Below are 20,497 nucleotides of genomic sequence, written 5' to 3'. Positions count from 1 at the left end.
TGTAGATCAAGAGGGTCCTTATGTACACAGTCAAGTATTGGGAAAAGACAGAAAGTTTTTAATTGATACAGGGGCAAGCCGCACAACAATCAGCCATAATGAAGTCCCAGGGGCACCCCTCTCAGGCTCACAGAATGTTTCCCTTGGTTTTTCAGGACAGCCTATTGTAAATGAGGTATCGAAACCAGTCCCCCTGGCTGTGGGTCCATTATCACGTGTTACAGACTTGTTACTTACGAAATCATGTCCAGAAAATCTGTTAGGTATCAAAACATTGAAGGCTCTAGGAGCTGTGATATGTTGTCTCCGGAAGGAGTTAGACTTTTCTTGCGTGACTTTAAGGGTCACTATGTATTACGAGAGTTTGATGTCAGATTGAAAAATGTACCAGAACACCTGTGGGCACAAGGCCCAACCGATGTAGGTTGCATGCATATTACACCATACCGTGTTACACTCAAGCCAGGTGTTGTTTTACCGCGAATCAGACAATACAAGTTACCACCCGATGCTGTAGTGGCTTTACTGGAAATCATTGAAGAGCTCATTGCCCACGGAGTGGTCGTAGAGACCGACTCAAATATCTGTAATTCCCCTATCATTCCGATTCTTAAACGTACTGATCCCAATGCACCGCCAGTATATCGGCTGGTGATTGATTTACGAGAACTGAATAAATGCATCGTTCCACAGTACCCTGTGGTTCCCGACATCTCTTCCCTATTGACTGCTATTGATTCAGAAGCAACGTTCTTTACTGTAATTGACCTCAAGAACGCCTTCTTCAGTGTGCCCATTGATCCAGAGAGCCAATACCTCTTCGGATTCAGTTTAAATGGACGAAGTTTCAAATTTTCACGCGCACCTCAAGGATTCACAGAAAGCCCCAGCATCTATAGTCAAGCACTAAAAAGACAACTCGATTGTATTCAAATGCCAGTTAACACCGCCTTACTGCAATACGTCGATGATCTGCTGATCACCGCACGAAGTGAGCCCGAATGTGAGCAAGCATCACTGACAGTTTTACATTTTCTGGCCGACAAGGGACACAAGGTGTCTCCTTCGAAGCTACAATTCTGTGTTCAGCAAGTTGTGTACTTGGGTCACTTGCTGTCCAAAGTGGGGAGACAGCTCACTCCTGATCGCATTCAGTTAATTGTAAATATGCCCCAACCCCAGACACAAAAGGAAGTGCGGGCCTTTATAGGCCTCACCTCGTACTGCAGACAATGGATTCCTCAGTATGCATTTCTAGCTAAACCACTCATTCAGTTGACAACCCAGGAGGCAGCGACTTCGACTGTCCTCCCTTGGAATCAGGAACATACACAGGCCTTTGAGGAATTAAAGAAAGCTTTATGCCAAGCACCAGTTTTAGCGACACCATGTTACAGCAAACCTTTTACACTTTTTGTTACAGAACGTGATGGTACAGCGTTGTCTGTCCTCACTCAAGATCAAGCGGGATCACATAAGCCTTGCGCTTATTTTTCAAGCACATTGGATTCAGTAGCCCAGGCACTCCCTGCGTGCTTAAAGTCAGTAGCAGCGACAGCCCTAGCAATCAGACAGAGCGATTCAATTGTTTTAGGACATCAATTAACAGTACAAGTTCCACATTCTGTAGAGGTTCTTTTAAACAGAACCCAGACTCAACACTTGACTATAGCACGACTGACAGGTTATGAACTGACACTATTCCAGCCACACATAGAAATCAGACGCTGTAACATCCTGAATCCCGCAACATTGTTACCTTCGATTATGACTAATTCAGCCCCGCATGATTGTATAGAGATCATTAATGCAGTAACAAAGCCCCGACGAGACTTAACAGATGTTCCACTGACAAATCCAGACCTGACACTTTACGTGGATGGTTCATGTATGAGAACAAACACAGGAGAATTAGTGGCCGCCTATGCAGTGACCACTGAAACTGAAGTTAAAGAAACATATCGTATTGATACACTGTCCGCTCAAGCAGCAGAGCTCATCGCTCTGACCAGAGCCTGTATACTAGCCAAGAACCGAAATGTTAACATATACACTGATTCCCGTTATGCTTTCGGAGTCATGCACGACTTCGGAGTGTTATGGCAAGAACGAGGTTTCTTGACCTCTCACGGTGCCAAGATCCAACACGGTCCCCTTATTCAAGCACTATTAGAAGCAATACATCTGCCTTCAGGCATATCCATCATGAAGTGTAAAGCACATACTAAAGTTACTGATTCTGTTTCCCAGGGTAACGACCTGGCAGACCAAACAGCAAAACATACAGCATTGACTCACACCCAGACAACTGATATGACAAAGACAATAGTACCGACACATTGTATGACAGTTAGGGATCCCACACTAGATGTAATCGATATTCAGACACATGCTACTGCAGATGAAATAAAGAAATGGACTGAACTAGGAGGGATCCAGACAGATCAAGGTTGGATGACGAAGGGAAAATCTACATGGTTTCTCCCCGACTCTATGGTTCAAGTCATAATAAATACAGCACATAGTCCAGCACATCTAGGAGAAAAAGCTATGTTAGACAGTTTACAGAATCTCTGGTACAACAAACACTTACGAGCAGCAGCAAAACAGAAAGTGCGTACTTGCATGATCTGTTGTCAGTTCAATCCAGGTAAAAGCGTCCCTGTAGAGCAAGGTGGATTCCATCCTCCCGATCACCCTTTTGAAGTCCTCCAGATGGATTATATCCAGATGGACCGTTGTCGAGGATTCAAGTACGTCCTCGTAGTTGTTTGTGCACTTTCCCGTTGGACCGAAGCATATCCAGTCCCAGATTACACTGCTCCGACCACTGCCAGGCAGCTGGTTCGAGAATTCTTCCCACGGTACGGCTTGCCTCGTATCGTGTACTCAGATAACGGACAGCCATTCTCATCCGAGCTCATGAAACAGGTTTCCCTTCTGCTGGGATATCAGTGGAAATTCCACTGCGTCCGACATCCCGAAGCCGCTGGCCTTGTAGAGAGGCATAACCAGACACTGAAAACCCGCCTTGCTAAAATCTGTAAAGAGAAAGGGGTCGACTGGATAGTCGCCCTGCCCGTTGCACTGTTCTATATGAGAATGGTCCCCCATTCGAGATAAGGACTATCCCCGTATGAAGTGGTCTTTGGTAGACCACCGAATATGTGGGGGACGCCCATGCCTAAGAAAATAACAGATGTTGATTGTAATATGCTGACAGATTACCTTGCCTCCTTGATGTCTGCACTCCAATCATGTCGTTCACAGGTTGCTGCAGCTTTTCCCGACAACACTGATGTAAAGCCACACGATGTCCGTCCCGGAGATACAGTCTTAATTCGTAACTTCGACAGGAAAAGCCCGCTGGAGCCCCGCTGGAAGGAGCCGAAGATCGTCCTTCTTACCACGAGGACCGCAATCAAAGTGGAAGGCCGAAAGGGGTGGATCCACACGAGTCATATTAAAAAATGTAATGAACTGTTGCCAGAAACTGACTCGTCCACCCCCTCAAAGGACTGCCTCGATACTAAAGGCTTCAAAGTTCCAAAAAGAGAGAAAACTCCCCAAGAGGAGTACCGAACAAAACTTCGATCTAGCAAGTCAGACAGTTTAATTGTTTAAGTCCTCCCCTAGGTGAATCGGTTAAATAGTTTCTGACATGTATCCCCTAGATCGAGATAGAGAGAGAGAGAGACAACTCAAGAAACGTACATATTGTAAATCACTGCGCAGTCACTGTATAGTGACATTATTGATTATGTTTTTTCTAAGTCTTCTGATTATTGTTGCCAGTATATTGCTTCCCATATACTACCCTATCTTCAAGCGTGAACAATCTGCTTACAATGTCACTGCCGAACATTCTTTTAGCGAGTTACCCCCCCATGAATTATCTTATAGACTTGCGCTGCGCAACAACACCTTCATTAGTATGTTACATCACTCCCATCAGACTAATAATGCTACAAATTGTTGGATATGTGGCCGACTCCCTCCCTATCAGAAATACAAGGGAGTTCTGCCCCTCTTTCCGTACCCGTTCACACACAATGGCTCTTGTGGAGCATGGTTTAGAATATTAATTCCTTAGATCCTGATATTGCTGTTTTCAAAGGAAACTGGGTTTGGGGAAACTTGAACTTAGTTCTGCTTAATGCCTGTTACCCTGACAAGAAGGGACTCCCCATTAGAATAGGAACTGATCTAGAAAATGAAGTATATGGATTAGGTAATTATACAATTAACCTTATGATTCTTACTGTCGAATCCGAAGCTGCACCAGTTCTCCCTGCTATGTCAGTATTACCAGTCACTGGTGATTTATGTGTCAGAAAGAAGGGTTCAGTACACTTAGGTCATAGTAAATGTACCACTGTGGTCGAATTCAGTGATCAAGGCAAGTCTTCCTTTAGAGCTACTCGTCATTCCTACTTTGTTTGTGGCCATACCGCATACATACGCTTGCCTCCAGATTGGGATGGTACCTGTTACATTGCATTCCTTCTGCCACCTGTTTTCCTAGCCCCTCCTGATTATCACAGAAATACAAATCTAGTAAAGAATAGACTCCGAAGAGATCTCCCGATTGTCGACTATACTGAAACGGCATGGGAGCAATACACAGATTTCAATAAAGGATTCTTTTTCTTCACAGGCCCCGTCCAAAACAGTAAACTAATACGTAGATTAACTAGAACACTCGAAGCAGTAGTGAATGAAACTGCCTCCGCCCTAGGCAACTTAACAGAGGAGCAGTCCGCTATGCGGGTTGTTGTTCTTCAGAATCGTCTTGTTATTGACGTCATCTTGGCAGATAGAGGCGGAGCTTGTAAGGTCATCGGGTCAAGTTGCTGTGTTTTCATTCCAGAAAACGCGCCGACGGTATACCAAGCTCTTACACGTCTTCATAAAATTGCAAGTTTGATACATCAGAATCCAGGCACCTGGACTTGGTCCGGTTGGTTCTGGACAACGTTAACCGCTTGGGGATGGAAGATCCTATCCTTCCTAGGCATTGCCCTTGTCATAGTATTCAGTTGCTGCCTGTGCCTACAGTGTGGGCCAGCGATTTGTGGTCTGTGCGCCACATCGTGCATTGCACATTCCAGTTTTCACTCAAAACGCGAAAAAAAGAAAGAAGAGCAAATGATGTTACAAGAACAGACTGATCGATTCATGAGGATCGATATATCATGAAGGGTCCGTAGGGAACAAGGAGGGAATGAGGAAATATAAATGTTATGGTCAAGAAATGTTCCCTAACGTGTACCCCACCGTCTCCATGTACCAGCTTAAAGTGCATGTAACTTCCCTCCTGTGCCAGCTATGAAGACGCAAATACATTTGCGTCCAACGTTAACATGTCCTCTTTCAGATCCACCCTGAATGGGTTGAATATTCCGTTCCTAAGTATGCTATGCCAACGTCTTTTTGTGGTGTACTTTACACGTTTTTCAGCTCTGGCGAAGTAGGCCCTGAATTCTGCCATCGAGCCTTTTCCTGCCTTCTGATTCTGAACGCCTCAGCCTGGGCTGCCTCTGTACCCGTGACCTCTGCCTTACTCCCTGTGCGGCTAACGGCGCTTAGCTCAGCCTGCTGCCTGCCAAGACTGAATTCAACCTTCGAATTATCTGTTCCGCTCCTCGAAAATGCATTCCTACCTACTAGTTTAAGTAAACATCCCCCCAGCTGCAGAGCAAAGGGCCCGGCCTCACTGTCTCCGTGCAAGTCATTCATAGCCTCTGTTACCATGTGTAATGGCTGCCTTTTTGCTGGCTCTTTGGAGAAGGAGAATGATGGAGAGTGACTCCAGCCTATCACCCCCATAGTATAGGGATTAGGACTATAGACAGGGACCCTGTCTTACATATATTAGGGCATTTTCGTGCTATTTTCCTTAAAGTAGGGCTTATGAATTTAAGGTAGGGGATAGATATATAAGTATTAGTTATGATTTGCTAATTTGCTAACATGCTGGGCTATTTTTCATGGAGCTATGCATATTGTGGGCTCCGTAGGCCTTAAACGAGACAGACTCCATTTTGCTTTCTGCCCGGTAGCCGAGAAGGCCTTCTAGGTCAAGTGTGATATTATAGTTTTAAGCTGTTGTTCGCTTGGAGAGAACCGGTTCAGGCTGGCCCTTATCGAAGGAATGTATTTTTCTCCACTCCAAAGACACAACTTCAGGCCGGCCGGCTGGGAAAGTGTCCTTGGTACGGGGAGGTACAAGAATTTGGTGGGCGGCAGGTTACTGGCCGTGAATTTCCATGAAGGAACGGGCTTTGATATTAGTGAAGGTGTTAGTCAGTTTGTCAGTTAGTCCGTAGGCGGCATCTAGCCGTTAGCATCTCTGCCATTATTCATCTTATGGTGGACAAGTCGCCATCTTTGAAGTCCGAGAAAGATTTAAGACCGAAACTCTCTGAGAAAGACCGAACGAGAAGCAGCGCAGAGCGCACTGATACAGAGAGAGAGAGATACGGTAGCTAATAACCAGCAAGGTTCCGGTGTCCTGAAGAGAAGCAGACGAGGTTGAGCCTAGCGGTGCAGACGTGTACTTGTGACGGCTGGGGGTGACTGCAAGGCGAGCCAGGATACAGAGACGAGAAGGGAACCTAGATGACTGCCGAGTCCAGACTTCCTATTAATCAGGTGACGTCCGCCCAACTCTAATAGAATGTGCACTCTAATCTTTACCTTTTTCTTTGCAGAAGTTATGTTGCATAGTAATGTGATTCGTGTCTATTGTTAATAAATACCCTAATTCTTATAGAATTATTGTGTACCTGGTGTTCATGTTCAATCTTGGTAAATTCAACTCCTAGTTGGGAATTGTTTATGTGAACGGATGAGAAATCCCGATCAGGTAAATGGTGATCAAATAAAGAGGGAGTGAGTGGACCTTTGATGTCAAGAGCAGGGAGTACACTATATAATTTGGAACTATATTCAAAGTTATTATTGTAGTTTTATCCCGAGCAGATAACTGAGATATTATCCCGATAACTGTTCATAGGAATGTGGTCGTCGTTGATATGCGGCGTTAATGAGAGCACTGAGTAGGAGATCAGTGTGTATACCCACTGGATTGTGGCTTGAATAAATGAGAGCACTAGGAGGTCGAACTAGTGTGTAGTTTTGCAGGATTGCAAACACTTGTGGAAAAGGGAGCATTGGGTTCTGCAGGCCCGTGTGTAGACGCACCGGATTGTGTGTCATATCTGCCCTAGGGTAGAACGGTCTGGGTCAGGGTGGCCGCGAGACCAACTGATGTGAATAAGATATTGTAGAAAATCCATACATGTATATTGTCATTCCCCATCCTTAGGTGCGATCTGTATATATCTGTATATTTATCCATTGTGAATACGATCTGAGGAGGGAAGGTGAGTACGTTTTGGCTGGGTCATAGGGGCCCCTGGGGGCTGATCCCATCTAAACAGAAAAATCCGGCCATTACATCTGGCGTCACGAACTGTTTACGAAGCCTGTGTGCATTGTGTTGATTTCATTCTGTTGGTTTGCGCTCGGCTTATAAGTTTTGAATTTTGTTTGTAATTTGTGTATATAATTTTTTGGTGTTAATATGTTTGCGAAAAAATCATCGTCGGTTTTTAAACTGCCGATTCAGATTCCCGGCTGGGAGTCTACGCCTTATGAGGCTTTGGCCCTTGAGTGGGCTGATTCTACTGGTTTGAGTGAAAATTGGTCTTCATGCTTGGAGCAGGCGGAGCCTGCCGATGTGGTATCGTGCTTGCAGAAAGCGCCAGTAGTGAAGGGTGATGAGCTTCCTATTTTAGGACGCAGAGGGTGGATTGTTCTTAATGCATACAGAATATTGCATGAGAGGTTTGTTCAGCTACAGAAACAGTTTAAAGATACGGAAGGACAGTGTGTTGAGTTGCAAAATGCGCATACTCTGTTGCGTTGTCAAAATAAATTGCTTGCCGACAAACTTGAAACATATCAGACCATTGCCGAAAGGGCTGCGGTCCGTATTGCACGATATAAGTATAAACATCGTCGTGGACGTGTGTCTTCACGCAAAGTGCGTATGGTTGTAGCAAAGGCTGGAATGGATTGGAACCCCGATGAGTGGGACGGTAATATCTGGGATTCTCATACTTCTGACTCCTCGGCAGAGGAGGGTGACAAACGCGAGTCTTCTCTCTCCGGACGTGATTGTAAATCTGCTTCATGTATCGATTTAAGTCCTGATTGTGACCGTGCTCGTTCTTCCCGTGTGGATGACGTAGCTTGCCCTGATTGTGCTGCTAAATCTAAGATGCGGGCTTCCTCGGAAGCTCTTCCTGCAGTTTCTGCTCACCCGATTTTTCGACGAAAATTACAACAGGCCCCTGGTAATCCGGGTGGTATAGCTCTTGATTGTATTGAAGACTTTACTCAGCAGGAGGTTAGTGATATTTTACAACGATTTCGACAACGGCCTGGTGAGGCCTTGCTTACCTGGATGGTGCGTCTTTATGAACTTGGCGCTGCCGGTATTATGCTCGATGCTGTTGATTGCTTACGATTTTGCTCTTTGAGTTCTGATTCTACGATTCAGGATCATTTTCGGAATTATAATGGTGCTGGTCAAATTTCTTTGCTCCAGCTTGCGTCTGACGGCTGTAATCATAAATATCCAACTGAATCTGATTGGCCTATTGATGAGAAACCGTGGTACACTTTGCGCGATGCGTCGCAACGTCTAAAGGAGGAAGTTATGAAAACGTCTATCTTTCTTAGTACTGCTGACAAGTTATTGGATGGTCTTTTAACATCTTCTGTGCGCAATCGCATTATCCGTTCTTCTCCTGTTGCTTACAAGCAGGTCATGATGACATTATTGATTAACCAAACTGGTAATCCTTTGTCTGTTGTGCTTGAGTCTGTTCGTCAGCTTGGTGAGTTGGGTGAATGGTTTAAACCTGAACGACAATCTCGACCTGAGGGTCGCACTGGTGGGGACTATAAGTTCTCTAGACGTGACATGTTTCTTGCTCTCATTGCTGATGGTGTCAAAAGGGAAGACATTGATGGTGAGCCTAATAATATCCTATGGGATATGTTTCGTAAGCGTGGTTTGGATCGGAAGGAGGGTGCCCGTCGTGTGCGAAAGAATGAGTATGACCGTGGTTCGGATGACAGTGGTGATGAGAGGCGACGTGTGAATTCTGATCGCCGTGATGATCGGCGCTATGAACGTGATGGATCCCCTCGTCGTAATGAAGGGAGGGGGAGAGTGGATGATCGTGAGAGGGGAAGAGATGATCGTGTTTCTAACAGACGACGAGATGCAAGGAGTTATTCCCCTGACGTAAGAAAGAGGGAGGATCGTAACAGACTCTCTGACCGTAATTCACAACTTTTTGAACCTGACACTAATCCGTTTCGTACTGGAGACGGATATGAACAAGACATTCTAATACCAAAGAAAACTGAGAGCATTTACCCTGATTTGTCTTGGTTGACGGACCGCAGGAAAAATGACTAGGAAATAGGTCAAGCTCCGGTACGCAAGTGGGCCCACAGAGATTACAGACCATACGTAGATATTGAGATTTTTTGGAAACATCGTAATATCCAAAGGGCCCGAGCGTTAGTTGATACTGGGGCGGAGGCCACTTTAATTCATGGTAAGTCGAGAAAATTTCATGGACAGTCTTTTACGATTACTGGTTTGGGTGGTAAAGAGACACCCGCAGTTCAAACTGCACTCGAAATTAAAATTGGTAGAATTCCTCGTAGAGAATACTCTGTGTTGGTTGTGCCACTTTTGGAATACATTATTGGAATTGACATTTTGAAAGGTATGACTTTGCATTTGGATGATGGATACTATCAATTTGGTACACGACAGTACATTTCGACCAGACCCGTACGGGTTGGCCGTTTACGCATGCCACCTATTAAAATACCTTTAGCAACGAAAGTGATTTCTCAAAAGCAATATCGCATCCCAGGTGGTCATGAAGAAATTACAGCTACGATTCAGGATTTGGTTGACGCGGGAGTCATTACTCCGGTCACATCTGCTTGGAATAATCCCGTTTGGCCCGTGCGCAAAAGTGACAATTCTTGGCGCATGACTGTTGATTATCGAGAACTGAATAAAAATACGCCTAAATTGACTGTTGCAGTGCCTGACATTGTCACACTGATTCAAAGAATTCAAAAGCATCCAGGTACATGGTATGCTTCTATTGACATTGCTAATGCATTCTTTTCAATCCCGATTGCTCCCGAATGTCAGGAACAATTCAGTTTTACATGGAATGGACGTCAAATGACGTTCCGTAGTCTTCCTCAAGGCTATGTACATAGTCCTACGATCTGTCACCGGCTGGTGGCGGAACATTTGTCTGAAGTGCCCACGAATCCACAAGTTCAGGTTTGTCATTATATTGACGACATTTTGATTCAAGGTGAAACGCAAGACCAGGTACAGTCCCATTTAGATCAGATCATGGATTGTTTGCGAGCGAAAGGCTGGGAAATTAATCCTGACAAATTACAAACTCCATCCCAAGCTGTGAAATTTTTAGGAATTAATTGGCATGAGGGTCACAGAGAGGTGATTCCACAGGTTAAACGAAAAATACTTGATTTTGCTGTTCCCAGAAACAGGAAAGAAGCTCAATGCTTTATTGGTTTGTTTGGATTTTGGCGTCAGCATATTCCCCATTTGAGTCAAATCTTAGCTCCACTGTATCGAGTCACTCGTAAAAAGAATGCGTTTGAATGGGGTGAACCTCAACAGACTGCTTTTAATTTGGCTAAAGAAGCTATTCAGTATGCTTTGGATTTGTGGCCCGTGAGTGAAGGTGATGTGGATTTGAATGTGTCCGTGGAAGGCCTGTATGCCAATTGGAGTTTGTGGCAAAAGCAGGGCAGACAAAAAGTGCCATTAGGTTTTTGGACCAAAAGGTTACCTGAGGCTGGTGAGCGCTACTCACCTTTTGAAAAACAGTTGCTTGCTTGTTATTGGGCTCTGGTGGATACCGAGCAATTGACCCTAGGCCATGCTGTAATTTTAAGGCCCGAAATTCCCATTATGCAGTGGGTTTTGAGTTCACCTAAGTCCCATCGAATTGGACATGCTCAGGAGGCTAGTGTGATTAAATGGAAATGGTACATTCAGGACAGGGCACGTGTGGGTCCGAAAGGTGTGGCGGTTTTACATGAGCGAGTGGCGCAGGCGCCCTCCAATGGGATTGAAAGTGAGTGTTCGGTTCCCGTAGTGCAGGAGTCTCCCGTGAAGTGGGGTAAATCATTTGATGATCTGTCCGCGGAGGATAGGAAACATGTGTGGTTTACGGATGGTTCTGCGAAATTCATTGGTGACAAAAGACATTGGAAAGCTGTTTCATATAACCCGATTACACAGAAATTGTTGAGCACAACTGGAGATGGTAAGAGTAGCCAATATGCTGAACTCTATGCAGTTTACCAAGTTTTGAAACAGGAACTACCTGGTACATGTCATATTTTCACTGATTCCTGGTCAACTGCGAATGGACTAGCGGTATGGTTACCAACATGGCATTCTCATAATTGGGAATTGCATTCAAAGGAACTGTGGGGCAGAGAACTGTGGCAAGAAATTTGGGAATTGCTCCCGCAGAGTACTGTAACAATCTTTCACGTGGATGCTCATACTCCAATTGACTCCCTTGACAAATTTTTCCATAATATTGCAGATGAACAGTCTAAAATTTGTGAGGCAGTGGTGGACATGCAGGATTCTGATTTGGCGGGATTGGCGAAGTGGGCCCATCAGAAAGCAGGACATTTTGGAGAGAAAGCCACTAGCAGGTGGGCTGCCGATAGAGGAATTCATATTCCCTTTTCTTTAATAAAAGATGTCATTCTACATTGTCCCGTTTGTCAGCATTCTAGGAGAAAAGAGGTGCCTCAGATTGTTCGAGGTCACTTACATCGAGGTAAATTGCCCGCCCAAATTTGGCAGATTGATTATATTGGTCCGCTCCCTATGAGCAGAAATTGTCAATATATTTGTACAGCGGTTGATACTTATAGTGGCCTTTTGGTCGCTTTCCCTTGCAAGAACGTTACCCAAGTGAATACAATTAAAACCCTGGAGCTAATTATTCTGTACTATGGTGTCCCATTCCAAATTCAATCAGATAACGCATCCCACTTTTGTGGAAGATTGGTGCAGGAATTCTGTACGGAAAATAATATTGATTGGGTGTTTCATATTCCATATTACCCACAAGCTTCGGGACTGATTGAGAGAATGAATGGCTTGTTGAAAGAACAGTTGCGCAAGTTGACTGATGACCGTTACAGCCAGTGGAGAGATGTCCTACTTCAAGCTTTATTGATTTTAAATAATCGCCCTTTGTTACATGCTGAATCTCCTTTAATGCGTTTGTTTCCTCCAAATGTTGATGCGAAACCCAATTCTGTATCGAATACTGTCATGTATTGGGAAATTACCCCCGGTGCTTTGGCTCCATGTAGAGCAACCCCAGGTTCCGCAGGCCTCGACCTGCATGCTTTAAATGATGCTAAATTTCCAGGAAAGGATCGAATCATTTTTGAAACTGGCATTGGTGTCTGTATACCTGCCGGTAGCTTTGGATTAATTGCCCCTAGATCTGGCCTGGCCCTGAAAGGTGTGCAAGTGCTCGGAGGAGTAATTGACAGTGATTATCAGGGAGAGATTAAGGTTCTCTTGCTTAATAGCAGTGGGACGGATTTATTCATTAAAAAGTCTGACCGTGTTGCTCAGTTATTGATTATGCCTGTCTTCAGTGGTGAGATCAAAAAAGGCTCTGCCCCAACGTTGCTAACTGTGCGAGGACAAAAGGGCTTCGGATCGTCTGATCTTCCTGGAGCTAAGATATGGGTGCAATCGCCTAAAAATCCTCCTGAACAGGCTGATATTATTGCGACCGGTCATGACAACACCGTTTTGGTGATGAAGCCAGGGAAAGATGGCTGGGAAGCTGTCCCAGCTGATAAATGTTATTTACGAGAATGATTAAGGTCTGTGTTTGTATTCTTTCAGATCATTCTTTGGATTGCTGCTGCAGGATGTGTCGGCGCTGGACTCCTTTTGGCCTGCTACGCCGGGAGAGGAGAGGATCCACCGATGCCGGTTGATGGGATAATACGAGCCCCGCGGTCTGCGTGGGAAACTTCGACCAACTTCTGGATTACACTCGCAAAGCGGGTGACGAACTCTCCACATTTCTGTCTTACACCTATGAAAGCGGTCACTGACATTTTAGCGACCTGTTTGGTTGCTGTCCCTGCATCTACTGAGACTTTGCGACATATTTTTAATATATCTAATGCCCGACCTAATGTTATTCTGGGCGACTTTGCGGCCCACGAGTTTTGTCCCTCATGTACTGCTCTTCCAGACCTTGATGTCCCTATTCATTCCCATATTACTACTTTTAATATTACCCCTGGAGATTTATGTTTTATCATGACTTGTGACCCTAAAGCTATTACTGAGTGCTTGAAGCTGAAGCTCCAAGCCGCTACCTCCTTTTCAGCTCATCAACGTTTGTTATGTTCAAAGAGACTTCCGAACTCATGTCTTTCAGTTAAAAATAATATGACCTGTAAACGTTTATTAGTAGCCACTAGCCATTATCGTTCAATGCTATTACCAGCTGGATGGCTCTTTTCCTGTGGGAATTCATCTTGGCCCTATATTCCTGCGAATATTTCTGGTGGCCCGTGTGCCATCACTAGATTGAGTTTGCTGATGTTTTCCTCACATCCTACTTTACATTCCCGTATTGTACGTGATTCTATGTCATTGCATGAAGATTGCGATTCCTCTGTTCATCTCTATTCCAAATCAGAATATCTTGGTTTAGCTTTTTCTATTATTGGAGTGCCTGCATTGGCCGTTTATAATGCCAAGACAATCGGCAAAATGGCCTGCTGGATGGTTAAGTCCATTAACCAAACATCTACTGTTTTATCTGATCTCTTATTAGACGCCCAAGGTGAACGTAGAGCTATTTTGCAAAACAGGGCCGCCATTGATTATCTTTTGTTGAAACATGGACATGAATGTTCTGATTTTGAAGGTCTGTGCTGTTTTAATTTGTCTGACCATTCTAAAGCTATCCAATCCCATATTGACAAACTCCACAACTTGACTGCAGAAATTAGACAACATATAGATCAGGGTTTCTTTGACTGGCTTTTTAATTGGCTGCCTGACTTGCATTCCTTACGACAGATTTTAGGGGGGGTTATTGTCGCTATTTGTGTCCTGATAGCTATTTGTTGCTTTATTCAGTGCATCCCTTCCCTGCTCCAATTTTTTAGACTTAGTAAGAGTCGTAGATCAGTTAGTTTTGTTTCATATTATTCTTCTATTGATGTTAGCTCCATTTAGTTTGTGGTTAATAGACTGGAGTCAAGGGGTGTAATGTAATGGCTGCCTTTTTGCTGGCTCTTTGGAGAAGGAGAATGATGGAGAGTGACTCCAGCCTATCACCCCCATAGTATAGGGATTAGGACTGTAGACAGGGACCCTGTCTTACATATATTAGGGCATTTTCGTGCCATTTTCCTTAAAGTAGGGCTTATGAATTTAAGGTGGGGGATAGATATATAAGTATTAGTTATGATTTGCTAATTTGCTAACATGCTGGGCTATTTTTCATGGAGCTATGCATATTGTGGGCTCCGTAGGCCTTAAACGAGACAGACTCCATTTTGCTTTCTGCCCGGTAGCCGAGAAGGCCTTCTAGGTCAAGTGTGATATTATAGTTTTAAGCTGTTGTTCGCTTGGAGAGAACCGGTTCAGGCTGGCCCTTATCGAAGGAATGTATTTTTCTCCACTCCGAAGACACAACTTCAGGCCGGCCGGCTGGGAAAGTGTCCTTGGTACGGGGAGGTACAAGAATTTGGTGGCCGGCAGGTTACTGGCCGTGAATTTCCATGAAGGAACGGGCTTTGATATTAGTGAAGGTGTTAGTCAGTTTGTCAGTTAGTCCGTAGGCGGCATCTAGCCGTTAGCATCTCTGCCATTATTCATCTTATGGTGGACAAGTCGCCATCTTTGAAGTCCGAGAAAGATTTAAGACCGAAACTCTCTGAGAAAGACCGAACGAGAAGCAGCGCAGAGCGCACTGATACAGAGAGAGAGAGATACGGTAGCTAATAACCAGCAAGGTTCCGGTGTCCTGAAGAGAAGCAGACGAGGTTGAGCCTAGCGGTGCAGACGTGTACTTGTGACGGCTGGGGGTGACTGCAAGGCGAGCCAGGATACAGAGACGAGAAGGGAACCTAGATGACTGCCGAGTCCAGACTTCCTATTAATCAGGTGACGTCCGCCCAACTCTAATAGAATGTGCACTCTAATCTTTACCTTTTTCTTTGCAGAAGTTATGTTGCATAGTAATGTGATTCGTGTCTATTGTTAATAAATACCCTAATTCTTATAGAATTATTGTGTACCTGGTGTTCATGTTCAATCTTGGTAAATTCAACTCCTAGTTGGGAATTGTTTATGTGAACGGATGAGAAATCCCGATCAGGTAAATGGTGATCAAATAAAGAGGGAGTGAGTGGACCTTTGATGTCAAGAGCAGGGAGTACACTATATAATTTGGAACTATATTCAAAGTTATTATTGTAGTTTTATCCCGAGCAGATAACTGAGATATTATCCCGATAACTGTTCATAGGAATGTGGTCGTCGTTGATATGCGGCGTTAATGAGAGCACTGAGTAGGAGATCAGTGTGTATACCCACTGGATTGTGGCTTGAATAAATGAGAGCACTAGGAGGTCGAACTAGTGTGTAGTTTTGCAGGATTGCAAAAACTTGTGGAAAAGGGAGCATTGGGTTCTGCAGGCCCGTGTGTAGACGCACCGGATTGTGTGTCATATCTGCCCTAGGGTAGAACGGTCTGGGTCAGGGTGGCCGCGAAACCAACTGATGTGAATAAGATATTGTAGAAAATCCATACATGTATATTGTCATTCCCCATCCTTAGGTGCGATCTGTATATATCTGTATATTTATCCATTGTGAATACGATCTGAGGAGGGAAGGTGAGTACGTTTTGGCTGGGTCATAGGGGCCCCTGGGGGCTGATCCCATCTAAACAGAAAAATCCGGCCATTACACCATGGTAGGCCCATGCCCCCTCGCATCTCATGCAGACACTTAGACGCTTATACACGCACTCACAGTCAGTATAGAATAGCTTCTGCCCCAGAGACCTTTTCCTTCTAGATAATATGGTTCCTAAACATCAGATATCAGATATGATAGAGGTACGAGTTGATCTGACATGCCAGACTTCTGTCTCTTTCCGCTAGTGTAAATGTCAAGTCCCCTGCACCCTCCAGTTTCACGTCAATCACACGTCATGCAGCTGCGCGCGCATCCAGGCCTCAGATTTCTGCTGACATTGCCAAATTCTGCTAAGTACCCACCTACTCGTGACACTTACATGTGACATTTCTAGCACACGCCTCTATGTTCACGCCTAGTTCACGCCTTCTAATTACGTATTGCTAACACGTGTATGCTGTTATCTTGTTTCTCTCATCTGTTACGCCTACTGTATTGGTATTCATTCTATGGTTTAAGTATAAAGGTTATGTCTTGTCAATAAAGTATGCTCTATCCCTTCCTGCACCCCAGTGGTGGCAGGAACAAGATACCCGATCTGGTACCATGACCATTCCTTTTTAAGGAATAAAACCCCTAAGAACTCTAACACCACGGACTCTGCCTCTTTCTTTCCGATTGAGTTATTTTTGTTAAGTACTTACCTGCATATAAATTAGGACGGTAAATCAAATATTTACCACATAACCCGAAACTGGAAATGCCCGTCTGGGGTTGAGAACGCTGACCTCTCTTTGGCCCCGTCAGTTAAGGCGATCTGCCAGTACCCAGACATTAAGTCAAACGTGCTGAGATACCGAGCAGCCCCCAACCGATCGATGAGCTCATCAGCTCTGGGGATGGGGTGCGCATCGGTCTTCGTGACCGAATTGAGTCGCCAGGGTGATGTCCAATCCTTGGATCTTACCTACTTTTACCCTCATACACATAGTAACCTTCCTATGGGTCCTAGTCAGTGGAGAGTGAGATACGGGAGGAATAAAGGGCCAAGAACACCTCATTTACCACAGTACCCCCTACTCTTCAATCACTTTGGACCTTTGTCCGACTTGGAGCTGGTAGATTGACTGTGTTCAACCAGTTTGATGAATAATTCCCCTGTTGTTAGTAGGGATGAAGTACCAACCTTTCACCAAACCCCAATAATACCTGTATTAGGCAACCAGTCTATACCAAACAAAAAGAAAGAAATAGTGGCCATGGTAGAGGGGGAAAGCTTGCAAAAAAGTAACTTTGAAGCAACAGTGGTTAGAAATATGCCCACTTGCACCATTCCAATAAATCCTCCCCCCCCCTCCCAACCTAGGTAATTACACTGCAGAACCCACAACAGAATCATTTAATATTGTGTCCTGGAATGTTGCGGGATTGAAGGCTCGCATGAACTCTGAGGACTGGCTGGAGTTTATCGACAACTTCGATGTCGTGCTACTACAAGAGACTTGGGCAACCGAACCCATTCATAAAGTTGGCTTTTTAAACTTTTCCAAACCTGCGCTCAAGAGCAACAAAGGGCGAGCTTCAGGGGGACTGACTACGTGGGTCAAACAGGCATGGGGATACAAAATAACAGAGCTTTAGGAGGATATTCCCGACCTATTGGCTATTAAGTTGAGCAAGGAAGGCACCCAGGATATGCTCATCATTAACATCTACTCTCGTGGCCTCCCTGGTGGACGTTGTCCCCCGATGGTGGATGCCCTGGATAACCTTCTAGCGGGGTGGAACAAAGGGACCCTCATCCTGCTAGCTGGCAAATTAAACTGCACCATTGAGCCGCTCTACGTTGCAGGGGACAGCTGGGGGTCCGAAGAGGATGCAATATGGAACATACCGGACCTACTGTCCAGCAAACCTGTTAAATCAACGGAGGCCGCCCTGAACTGGACTGCACTTTGTCTCACCTGGGGGTTAAGGGCAGTAAATGGACGCACTCCTTCCGACCTTGGTGCCACTTTTACCTTTGATAACGGTTTGAGAAAAAGCCGTATAGACTACCTCCTCTTAAAAATGGAATTCTGGGCTTTGTTGGTCGATATGGAAGTTGTCCCCCACCCAGAAAGCGATCACAACCCTTTGTCATTGAAATTAAGGTTGCATGGTTTGGTAAGACCGGTAGACCCGGTTCCCTCGGGGCAAGGGGTTGTAATGCTTTCTAATGATCGCAGGAGGTTGAAATGGTCTAATATTTCAGGAGACAAATCCCTACAGTCTAACATAGAAAATGAGGTTATGCATGCATCAAATAAAATGCTGCTAGAGGGTATTGGGAGAGGTACCATAGAACAAAACAAAATCATGGACTTACATGAACAGTGTTTTGCCGAGCTCAAGCTACTCCTTACCAAACCTTGTCAGAAGGGTGTTGGGCGACCGCATGCTATCAGGGCAAAATGGTACAACAAAGATTGCAGGGAGGCCCACAGCAATCTAATTGTAAAAGTTAAATCCAGAAACATGGGTGCTGTAAAGGAGGCTAGGAAACGTTACAAAAGAGTACAGTGGGAAGCCAAAAGACTGTGGGAGGATGGTTATTGGGCCGACCTCTTGGAAGCCACTAAAACAAATAACCAGACCAAATTTTGGGACATAGTAAAATGGGGGAAGGATGGTGATTCTCGAACTCCAACCAATCATGTGTCCCCAGAAGCCTGGATAACTCACTATTCATCCCAATTCAGTTCGGCGAGCATTGACCCTCCTCCAAAGCTGAACAAACTGTATGTAACGCCCACCTGTGGTGTAACCCTGTCCTTTACTAACATTGAGGCTGAGATGGCTCTTGGTTTGACCCAACGGGGGCAAGCTCCGGGGTTGGACCAAATACCAGCTGATCTGTTCAAATCAAACACAGACCTCTGGGTGCCATATATAACCAAAATAGCCAATGCTATAGCGAATGGCGCATGCATCCCCAAAACATGGAAGGGGGCTGAGATCTTTCCTATATACAAAAAAAGGAGACAGATCTAATCCGGGCAATTACCGCCCGATTAGTTTAATTGACTGCCTACAAAAGGTTATTGCCCGAATGATCTTGGCTAGAGTTCAAGGGTGGATGATCTCCGAAAATATACTATCTCCCCTGCAGGCAGGCTTCAGAGTCGGAACGAGCACTATTGATCAGGTGTTCCGATTTTGTATGATTTTTTGGAAAGTGGTCACGTTAGGCGGTGGTACCATCATCGCAGCATTTATAGACCTGAAGTCAGCCTTCGACCTTGTACCCAGGGGTAAATTGTGGCAGGTACTGAGGGACTTGGGCTTACCTGGAGAACTACTAGATCTAATCATCAGAATGCATGAAGAGAACTATGCTAGGGTAAGGTGGGGAGGACAAGGACAATATACAGACTCTTTCCCGGTCACCCGTGGAGTGCGCCAGGGATGCGTCCTTGCGCCCACTCTCTTCCTGCTCTTCATAGACCAAGTTGTAAAATTCTTTACGGCCACCCATACTGATGCCCCATCACTAGCAGGGACCAAATTCCCCATGCTTATCTTCGCTGACGACACCCTACTCCTATCCAAGACACGGAGTGGCCTTCAGCGGGCCTTGAACCGCTTTGAGGAGTTCTGTGTGGAAAATGACCTCCAGATAAATGTGGGTAAAACAAAGTTTATGGTCTTAACCAGGAATAACATCGTACATAGCCACGTACAACTGAGTGGGGTCAACTTGGAACAAGTTGAAACCATGACTTATCTGGGGGTCACCCTGGATCGCCGTCTGTCATGGAAAGAGCAAATCACGGCCCAACAGCTGAAACTTGCTCAATTAACCGGCTGTCTTTTGCGCGAGCAGAAGAGATCCATTACCAAACGGGTTATCCCTGCCTTGAAAATATATGATACTAAAATAAACGCTGCCATACTCTACGGGGCTGACCTATGGGGATTTATGGACCTCTCTAGTCTCTATAGAACCCAGTGCAAATTCCTTAGGAATTTGGTAGGGCTACCTCAATCGTCTCCATCGATACCCCTTTGCCATGACATGGGCTGCCCACCAATTAATGACATGGCAAGATTCAGAGTGGTGGCCCTCTGGAGGCGCTTGTGGACCTCCCCTGACCTGATTTTCTTCGCTAGGGAGTTAGCGGAAGTGAGGTCGATGGGGGGCTCTGAAAGAATCCCCTGGCTCCGTTCGTTGAAAAAGAGTCTGTACGATATGGGTCTAAAACATCTGTGGGATTTTCCAGGCACCAACACCTTCCCATCCAAAAAAGAATTCAAAGAATTATTTTGGGCCTCAAATCGTCATTCCTTGGCAATCGCTTCCAGTTCTGGCAGCCTCACTGGAAGATTCCTAAACTTCAAGCTAGACCCCTCCCGTGAGACTTACTG

This window comes from Lissotriton vulgaris, chromosome 10 (genome assembly GCF_964263255.1).
Source record: "Lissotriton vulgaris chromosome 10, aLisVul1.2, whole genome shotgun sequence".
NCBI lineage: Eukaryota > Metazoa > Chordata > Amphibia > Caudata > Salamandridae > Lissotriton > Lissotriton vulgaris.
The sequence above is the reverse complement of the archived record's forward strand: the minus strand, read 5'-3'. Positions refer to the sequence as shown.